The 10,227-nt window shown below is 55.7% G+C and overlaps 1 non-coding gene and 1 pseudogene across 1 annotated transcript; both read right to left on the reverse strand.

Moving 5' to 3' along the window:
* Positions 1 to 1,250: 1,250 nt before the first annotated feature.
* LOC138456950 (5.8S ribosomal RNA) lies at positions 1,251 to 1,401 on the reverse strand (annotated as a pseudogene).
* A 7,399-nt stretch (positions 1,402 to 8,800) lies between these two features.
* TRNAS-UGA (transfer RNA serine (anticodon UGA)) lies at positions 8,801 to 8,882 on the reverse strand. Its single transcript has one exon. It is a non-coding gene; the product is annotated as a tRNA-Ser (tRNA).
* Positions 8,883 to 10,227: the final 1,345 nt, after the last annotated feature.

Consider the following 10,227-nt stretch of genomic DNA (forward strand, 5'->3'; position numbering starts at 1 on the left):
ACGTGGTTGGGGCGTATTGAGGGCAGTCCACCACAGTCACATCGGGAGCCCCATCTCCCGTGGCCACTCTAGCAACCCCCAAGAGGGGCCAGGACAGTTGCCGGATAAGGGCCCGCTGGCGGGCTATCTCCCTCAGCCCCGTGGACACAGCAAAACTGCTGTCAGGGGGCTGTAACACTCTGCTGGAGCAGAGAGCCACCTGCCCCCTGGGGCCTTCCCAGCCGGTCGTGTTGCACCGATACAGAGGAAATGCGCCCTGCTGGGGCTGGATGTGCCCGGGCCTCAGACCTGCAAGGGCCTCCACCGTTCCAGGTGACCAACCTGCCTGCCGTGTTGAATCCTGTGGGTGGACTGCACAGACCCCACCAGTTTAGCTCAACCGTTTTACACCCTCTTGAACTCTCTTCAGCTTTCCCTTACGGTACTTGTTGGCCACCAGTCTCGCGCCCGTATTTAGCCTTAGAGTTTACCACACGCTTTGGGCTGCATTCCCAAGCAACCTGACTCCAAGAAGACCTGATCCCGGTGTGCAAGAGGCCGCTATCGGCCTAACACCATCCGCGTGGGGAGACTCGATCAGAAGGACTTGAGCCCCCTGAGCGATGCCGGGGAGTCGGTCTTCTGTACGCCACATTTCCCACGCCTGCTGCTGAATGGGGATTCAGCGCTGGGCGCCTTTTCACTGGCCTTTACTGAGGGAATCTTGGTTAGTTCCTTTTCCTCTGCTTAGTAATATGCTTAAATTCAGCAGGTCACCACGTCTGATCTGAGGCCGTGGTCGGGGAGCACAAAGCTCAGGGCAGCTGGCCTCGGGCCCGTACGGGGGGTTGCCCCAGCCTTTGGCGCAGGCGAGTGTATTCTGTCCCAATCTGTGACCCTAGCCCACATGGTCACGAGGTCCGCGCTCCATGGTCATCCTGCGCCGGCAGCCGTGGGACACCAAAGACAGCCACACAAACAGCACGGCCAGGTGCCCCAGGGGGCGGTGAAGGTGCGCCAGGCTTTTTTAAAGCCTGCTGCCGCCACCACCACATCCAGGGCGCGTTGGCCACCCGGCCCTCCCGAAACCAGCATGAGGAGGGGAAACTGGGGAAGCCAGGACGCGTCGGCAATGAGCTTGCGCGCCAGATCCAAGGATCCAGCGACGGTGCTGATGGGGGTCTGACCTTAGGGGGAGGAATGGAATGGGGTCCCTGCGACAGCCCCAGCCACGACCCTGGGAGTGAACCCCGGGGCGATTCATGTACAAGCGACCCTCTGACAGGCGTAGTCCCGGGAAAAACCCAGGGCCATATGGTGCGTTCGACGCGTTGATCAATGTGTCCTGCAATTCACACTAATTCTCGCAGCTAGATGCGTTCTTCATCGATGCACGAGTCGAGTGATCCACCGCCAAGAGCCACAGGCAACTTTTTTTCCTAGACGTCGGCCTGACCCTGCCGGTGCAGGAGAGGTTGGGGAGGCAGCGCTGGCTGTGGCAGGACAGCCCAGCTCCCTGTCTAGCTCGGCCAAAACCATTGTGGTTTTTTAAAAGAAAAATAATAATAATAATAATCCAGGTGCTCAGCCTGACCGCCAGCTGCAGCAGCACAGCGCTTCCCAGGGGGATGGAGGTAGGCCGCTCCGCCACCTGCCCACACGGCCCGATCCACTCATCCTTCCCCGACCCCTTCCCTTTTGGGAGGGGGGGCTGGGAGATGGACAATGAGGCAGGCCATAGACAGCACAGACAGGGGGTCGGGTGGGACCACTAGAGTCTTCAAACCCCAGCCCGCCTGCATAGGGCCCAGCTCCAGGTACCTGGGCAAGAGGGAAGGTCACCCACTGTGCCAGCGGGCCTGGCCATTGCTCACACACAGATGTGGGCGGCTGGAACCTTGGCGCCCACCGTCAAGTGAGCCAGCTGCACCATGGATCAGGGCTCATGCCTGGCGTGCGGGCACCTGTCTGCCTGGGGAGGCACCCCTCGAGAGCAGTCAGGTTTCCCTCGGCTCCCGGCTGCCCCCACTCAGGGCTTCCCTGGTGACCGGGGTGTGCTCACCAATGCCCAGCCGCTGGCAGGTCAGAGAGAGGAGAGTGCACCCCCGGCCAGCGCAGATGCGGGCTCAGTGAGGAGAGGGGGCTGGTTGGCCACGCGCACCGGACCGCTCTGCGAGAGGTGCCCCGGGCTGTGGGTGTGCACGTCTGGGATGCAACCGATGTCGGGCCCACGGCTCTCCCTCCCCCTGCTAATGATCCTTTATGCCCCCACCCACAAGCAGAAACCATTCACACTCAAACGCCCCATTTCTCCTTCCAAACACGTTCCAGATTCAAATGCCACCTCCCTCCTGACCTACATGCCACCATCCCTCCATCAGAAGCCACACAAAGACACCAACATCCATCCCTCCATACCTACACCAAGATGCTCCACCCCTCAGAACCACACCCATATGCTTCATCTCTACCTCCACACTCAGATGGCGCCATTCGCCCTCTCTCTATACCCACACCCGATTACCCCATCCCTTCGACACACACATGCTCCCACCACTCCAATAAAACAACATCCTTCTCTCCAGACAAACATATCCCATATCCCTCCATTCACACCCAGATGCCCCCTTCCTTCCCACCAGAGCGCTCCAGCCCTGACCCACATGCTCCACCATTCCCTGACATGCCCCCATTATATGCCCTGTCCCTCCATTCCAGATCAACAATGCCCCCTCCGATCCAGACGCCACGATGCCCAATCCCTTCCTCAAGACCCATACTATGATGGCCCATGCTCCCTCCACACAGAAAGATGCCCCTATCCGTCCTCCGACCAATGAGCCCCAATCCTTCCCTCCAGACCCACACCAATGTGCCCCATCCCTCCCTCCAGATGCACACCAATGTGTCCTATGCCTCCCTTCATACCCACAGCAATGTCCCCATCCCTCCCTACAGACCCACACCCATGTGCACCATCCCTTCTTCTCAGAACCACACCAAGATGCCCCATCCCTCCCTCTAGACCAATACCATAATGCCCCATCCTCCCTCCACATAGCAAGATGCCCCTTCCCCTTGCATCAGATGCCCATGTGCCGATCCTGAATCACATGCAGATAGCCCCAGCCAACCCCCTCTAAAACCACCCATCCTAGTATGCCCCCATCCGCCCAGACCCACACCAATATGCGGTCATTCCTCCCCAGACCAATGTCCCCATCCCTCCCATCAAACCCACACCAATGTGCCCCCAACACCTCCCTACAGAGCCACACCAAGATGCCCAGTCCAACTTCCCAACCCACACCTAGATGACCCATGCCACCCTCCAGAACCACTGTGCCCCATCCCTCCACCCAAATCCACACCAATGTACCCCCACCACCTCCCTCCAGAGCCACACCAAGATGCCCACCCAACTTCCCAACCCACACCTAGATGACCTATGCTACCCTCCAGACCCACTGTGCCCCATCTCTCCCTCCAGAAACATGCCCATGTGCCCCATCCACCTCCCTTCAGAGCCACACCAATGTGCCCCACCACCTCCCCCCAGAGCCATACCAAGATGCCCCGTCCAACTTCCTAACCCACACCTAGATGACCCATGCTACCCACCAGACCCACTGTGCCCCATCTCTCCCTCCAGAAACACACCCATGTGCACCATCCCTCCGCCAAGATCCACACCAATGTGCCCCACCACCTCCCTCCAGAGCCACACCAAAATGCCCTGTCCCACTTCCCAACCCACACCTAGATGACCCATGCCTCCCTCCAGACACACTGTGCCCCATCTCTCCCTCCAGAAACACACCCATGTACACCATCCCTCCACCCAGATCCACACCAATGTGCCCCCACCACCTCCCTCCAGAGCCACACCAAGATGCCCCGTCCAACTTCCCAACCCACACCTAGATGACCCATGCCACCCTCCAGACCCACTGTGCCCCATCTCTCCCTCCAGAAAAACGCCCATGTGCCCCACCACCTCCCTCCAGAAACACACCAATGTGCCCCCACCACCTCCCTCCAGAGCCACACCAATGGGCCCCCACCACCTCCCTCCAGAGCCACACCAATGGGCCCCCACCACCTCCCTCCAGAGCCACACCAAGATGCCCGTACCACTTCCCAACCCACACCTAGATGACCCATGCCACCCTCCAGACCCGCTGTGCCCCATCTCTCCCTCCAGAAGCACACCCATGTGCCCCCACCACCTCCCTCCAGAGCCACACCAAGATGCCCCGTCCAACTTTCTAACCCAGACCTAGATGACCCATGCTACCCAGCAGACCCACTGTTCCCCATCTCTCCCTCCAGAAACATACCCATGTGCACAATCCTTCCGCCAAGATCCACACCAATGTGCCCCACCACCTCCCTCCAGAGCCACACCAATGTGCCCCCACCACCTCCCTCCAGAGCCACACCAAAATGACCCGTTCCACTTCCCAACCCACACCTAGATGACCCATGCCACCCTCCAGACACACTGTTCCCCCATCTCTCCCTCCAGAAACACACCCATGTGCACCATCCCTCCGCCAAGATCCACACCAATGTGCCCCACCACCTCCCTCCAGAGCCACACCGATGTGCCCCCACCACCTCCCTCCAGAGCCACACCAAAATGTCCCGTTCCACTTCCCAACCCACACCTAGATGACCCATGCCACCCTCCAGACCCACTGTGCCCCATCTCTCCCTCCAGAAACACGCCCATGTGCCCCATCCCCCTCCCTCCAGAGCCACACCAATGTGCCCCACCACCTCCCTCCAGAGCCACACCAAGATGCCCCGTTCCACTTCCTAACCCACACCTAGATGATCCATGCGACCCACCAGACCCACTGCGCCCCATCTCTCCCTCCAGAAACAGACCCATGTGCACCATCCCTCCGCCAAGATCCACACCAATGTGCCCGACCACCTCCCTCCAGAGCCACACCAATGTGCCCCCACCACCTCCCTCCAGAGCCACACCAAAATGCCCCGTTCCACTTCCCAACCCACACCTAGATGACCCATGCCACCCTCCAGACCCACTGTGCCCCATCTCTCCCTCCAGAAACACACCCATGTGCCCCACCACCTCCCTCCAGAGCCACACCAATGTGCCCCACCACCTCCCCCAGAGCCACACCAAGATGCCCCGCCCAACTTCCTAACCCACACCTAGATGACCCATGCTACCCACCAGACCCACTGAGCCCCATCTCTCCCTCCAGAAACACACCCATGTAACACACCCATGTGCACCATACTTCCGCCAAGATCCACACCAATGTGCCCCACCACCTCCCTCCAGAGCCACACCAATGTGCCCCAACCACCTCCCTCCAGAGCCACACCAAAATGCCCCATCCCACTTCCCAATCCACACCTAGATGACCCATGCCACCCTCCAGACACACTGTACCCCATCTCTTCCTCCAGAAACACACCCATGTGCACCATCCCTCCACTCAGATCCACACCAATGTGCCCCCACCACCTCCCTCCAGAGCCACACCAAGATGCCCTGTCCAACTTCCCAACCCACACCTAGATGACCCATGCCACCCTCCAAACCCACTGTGCCCCATTTCTCCCTCCAGAAACACACCCATGTGCCCCACCACCTCCCGCCAAGATCCACACCAATTTGCCCCACCACCTCCCTCCAGAGCCACACCAAAATGCCCCTTACCACTTCCCGACCCATACCTAGATGACCCATGCTACCCACCAGACACACTGCCCCATCTCTCCCTTCAGAAACACACCCATGTGCACCATCCCTCCACCCAGATCCACACCAATGTGCCCTCACCACCTCCCTCCAGAGCCACACCAAGATGTCCCATCCAACTTCCTAACCCACACCCAGATGACCCATGCTACCCACCAGACCCACTGTGCCCCATCTCTCCCTCCAGAAACACACCCATGTGCACCATCCCTCCGCCAAGATCCACACCAATGTGCCCCACCACCTCCCTCCAGAGCCAGACCAATGTGCTCCCACCACCTCCCTCCAGAGCCACACCAAAATGCCCCGTGCCACTTCCCAACCCACACCTAGATGACCCATGCCACCCTCCAGACCCACTGTGCCCCATCTCTCCCTCCAGAAACACACCCATGTCCTCCATCCCTCCCCAGACCCACACCAATGTACCCCAACCCATACCACTGTCCCTATCCCTCACCCAGACCCACACCATGTCCTATCCATCCCTCCAGACCCACACCAATGTGCCCCCTTTCTCCAGAGCCACACAAATGTGCCCCATCCCACCAGACCTACACCAGCATGCCCCTATCCAACCATTCAGACCCCAGCAAGATGCCCAATCCCTCCCTCTAGTCCAATACCATAATGCCTGATCCTTCTTCCAAATAGCAAGATGCCCCTTCCCCCTTGCAACAGATGCCTGTGTGCCATCCCGAATCACACGCAGATAGCCCCAGCCAACCCTCTAAAACCACGCATCCTAATAATCAGACCCTCATAAAAAATTAAATCACTCTATTATCCCCCGTTGATCAAACACAAGCATACACTGTCTCCCTATTCCTTTTCTTAGCCCTCCATACCTTTCATGTTGAATAGCTGAGCATGATTTTTAAAGTAAATGTAATTTCCTGCTCCCCCGTCTAAATCGGGTGTCTTGCAGGAACGTTCACGGTATCCGGAAGAAAATTCCAATTTTATTTACAGCCAAAAGCACACGAGTTGCTGCTGTTCCTGCAGCCTGGCAGCCAGAGCCTTGCCGCTCAGGACGCTCCAGGGCCTCCTAGAAATGTTCCCGGTGTTGAAATGCCAACCCCAAACGCTGCAAGCAAAAGGCTGGCAGGGTCCGGTTGCACTTGCACCGGCGGCAGCCAGAGCGTTCAAAATTCCCGCTCAGCCCCAGCCCGCTTACTGAACGTGCTCCAGAACCGCTTCTCTGCTCCGGAAAGCACACGGATGACATCAGAGGTCACGTGACAACGAGGGGGCGGGCCGTTGCTATGGTCCTTTTCTCGGATGGGAACTAGTCGCTACCATTTTTACACCGTTTGAATGGCTATACCCATCTGTGGGTGGGGTTTATCCAAGTGGGCGTGATCCCGAATATTGCCAAACGCTGCCTCACTCATGCTGTCATGGGGTGGCAGGATATCGTACAACACCGGTGCACGAGGCAGCTTCCTGACCCGTAGAAGGTGCATCCATGCGCCGGAGCACGTATCCAACCTCACCCTGGCCCCTTTGCTTAGCACTAGCAGGGCGATGAGGAGACCAGCAGTCTGCTTTCTCCTCCCCTCACCCATGTGCTGGCCAGGATACACACGGTGTCATGCAACCGTTGCCTCTCAAAACCCAGCAGCGAGAGGGTTGGTAGCCTTGTGTAGACACTGCAGAGGGCAGGAACATTGTAACAGGTGGATAATGAGTTAAGGCGGTATTGTACCTCGAGGGAGCGGTGGAAAACGTAGAATTGGGTTCCCATGAGTGGAGGAGGCGGGCATCAAAAAGTAACCATTGGGATGAGGAAGAGGGATGTGGCCATGTGGAGATAATGGGCCTCATTACGAGGTGGGCGCAAAGGGATACCGGGCACCGTTAAGGACATCGGTGCCGGTAATACCTTTGCGCCCTATTCCGAGGTCCCTTAGCGGGTCCCTTCCTTAACGCCTGGTTTTACCAGGCGTTATGGACGGGGCCCGTTAAGGGACTTCCGAGCTAATAACGGTACTGCAATTTGTGGTACCGTTATTAGCGCCCTCCCCCTTCCCATTGAGCCCTATGGGGGCTGAAATGGGAATGGGTAATGGCTTTTTCAATGGGGATTTACCGGTCCCGCAAAGGTCGGAATACACCGGTAAGTCCCCATTGAACGAGGGCGGACTCGGTACCGGTATTGGAGGTAGTCATGGCGCTAATAGTGCCATGACTACCTCCAACCTCGTAATGAGGCCCAATGAAACATTTTTCATTGTAAATACTACACTGCTTGGGAAAGGAGGGATTCGTTTTGACCAATGTTGGATGTACATGCAGCATTTACCTTTTGTGGTACAATTCAAAGTAACACGCTTTAACAGCAAGCAGCCAGTGTCACACAGAAAATGCATTTTAAGGTAGGGCAAAAAGTACATCTGGCAGACCCTGCCTAGCCGCAATATTGAAATAGGGGTTCTCCCATTCCCGTCACTGTGGCCATTATCGAAAAGGCCATCAAGCACTGTTTTTCCCCTTTGTATTCTTGCACATGTGTTTTTTTTTCTTTTCAATTTGGAAAAAATACATGTCCCAGAAGTCCAAGTAAAAACAAGACAGATTGGCCCTATCACGCGTGGCCACGGCAGACCTGAGAATTCTATGTGTGTGCACTTGACCGACCAACTCTCTCCGTTTTTGTAGGAGACTCCGAAATTTCCAGGCAAAAAAGTTGCTTTGTTTCATCTTTTTCCTGCCTTCAATGTACTCGCCTCCAATGCCTGAATGCCCGTCAATAGGGGCAAAGAAATCCACCTCCTCCTGGGCCTAAATCTCCCACTTAACTATGCTATAATGCTGAACACTATGGTGTGCATGATTTGCAAATTATTTTTTATTTTTTATGTAAGGGTTGTGTTGAAAATGGGGTTAGAACAAATTGCCTTCACCCTTTGCAAAACTACAGCTCATTTAGACAATGCAACAAGAATTTTACATTTAAAAAATAAAGCATTTGCCAGGTTATGCATGTAGAGTGCTTTATTTTTTTTTTTTATTTTTTTTAGATGTGGGTACATTTTTAATAAAAAGAAATACATCCTTTTAAAAAAAGCAAACGTTCGTAGCCGGCAGGATTCGAACCTGCGCGGGGAAACCCCAATAGATTTCAAGTCTATCGCCTTAACCGCTCGGCCACGGCTATTGCACACCATCGCCAACAGAACTAACGCTAGTAACAGCTCTACTATTGTGCCACAAATGCCTACAAAAAGAGAGAATTATTTTTTTTATTTCGCTGTGCCACAAGAAAGAAAGGGACCATTCAAAATTGGAAAGTTAAAAGAGGGATACAAAGTAGCATGAGTACAAATTATGTCTAGGACTCAATATTTTACTAAGTTTGGAACTATGAACAAGCAGATGAGAGTGTCTGTATTCCTTTCTCGTAAATTAACAGTAGGACCAGGTTTATTAATAAGGAACTGACCTGAAGTTGGAACACACCACATTTCAAAAACACTTCCTCCATTGTGCTCAAGTACTTTAGGAATCGTACCAAAATATCACCACGATTGTGGCAACATTACTAACACTGCGCCTGAGCGTGATACAAAAATCGCGACCCCCATTACTGCACCAAAATGGAGCAGAGGTTGCAAGGGTGTCCCCTGCCAACAATTGACCCAGTAAAGGGGGTCAAGGGCTACAGGGGTGTCCTTGCTTACCATTATGGTAAGCAGCGGATAAGATTAAAAAAAACACTAAAAAGGATCATGCGGCATCAGCACCGCCTCACGAAAGTGGGAGGAACTGAGGCCTTAGGGGGTACAAGGCTGTCGGCGGCGCTCACAAGTGTGGTGTTGCCCCGTAAGGGCTGCGCACGCGGCGGCGTGACGTTGCACGTCGCCGCGTGCGGCTTAAATAAACAGGGCGTTCCCGGAAGCGAGAGAGCGACCGGGGAGCCCGAACCTGACGGACGTGTGAGTGTGAGCTCTGTTGGGTTGGGGGCTCACGGGCACGCCTGGGGGGCAAAGGACAGACCCCCAACAGTGGCGACGAGTGATGTCGGATGCCCGGGCCCGGCGGTGAAAGGCGTCCGGAATTTTTTTCAAACGAGCGGAACGTTCGCGGACGTTTCGTTTCATGCTGTGGCTGCGGACCGCACACGCGGCTGGCGGCCATTTTGCATACGAGGCCGCAGAACTTCTCGGAGCTCCGGTTCGGACCGAGAAGGTGATCCGGGTCTAATTTTTGGATTTTGAGGTTGCTGAGTGCATGACCTGCACGCCCATACCCAATTTGTGTGTTTTCATCAGATTTTGGGACTGTTATGTCGAGTGTAAGCCAGGATAAGGACTAATATGGTAGGGCCTGCTTAGTCCAGTCCATCCACGTGGCTCAATTTTTGGGACTTCTATACGGCAGTGCTTTGCTGCAAGGTGGCAACAAGGCACTTCCTCGCCCCCTTCATCATCAGGACACTCTTTTTCGTGTGTTTGCTCCAGGCTGTGTGTGGCACGGGGGTGCATCCTTCCGCATGGTGATGG

Source organism: Ambystoma mexicanum, chromosome 1p, assembly GCF_040938575.1.
Source record: "Ambystoma mexicanum isolate Mex_15411 chromosome 1p, UKY_AmexF1_1, whole genome shotgun sequence".
In the NCBI taxonomy this organism is placed as follows: domain Eukaryota; kingdom Metazoa; phylum Chordata; class Amphibia; order Caudata; family Ambystomatidae; genus Ambystoma; species Ambystoma mexicanum.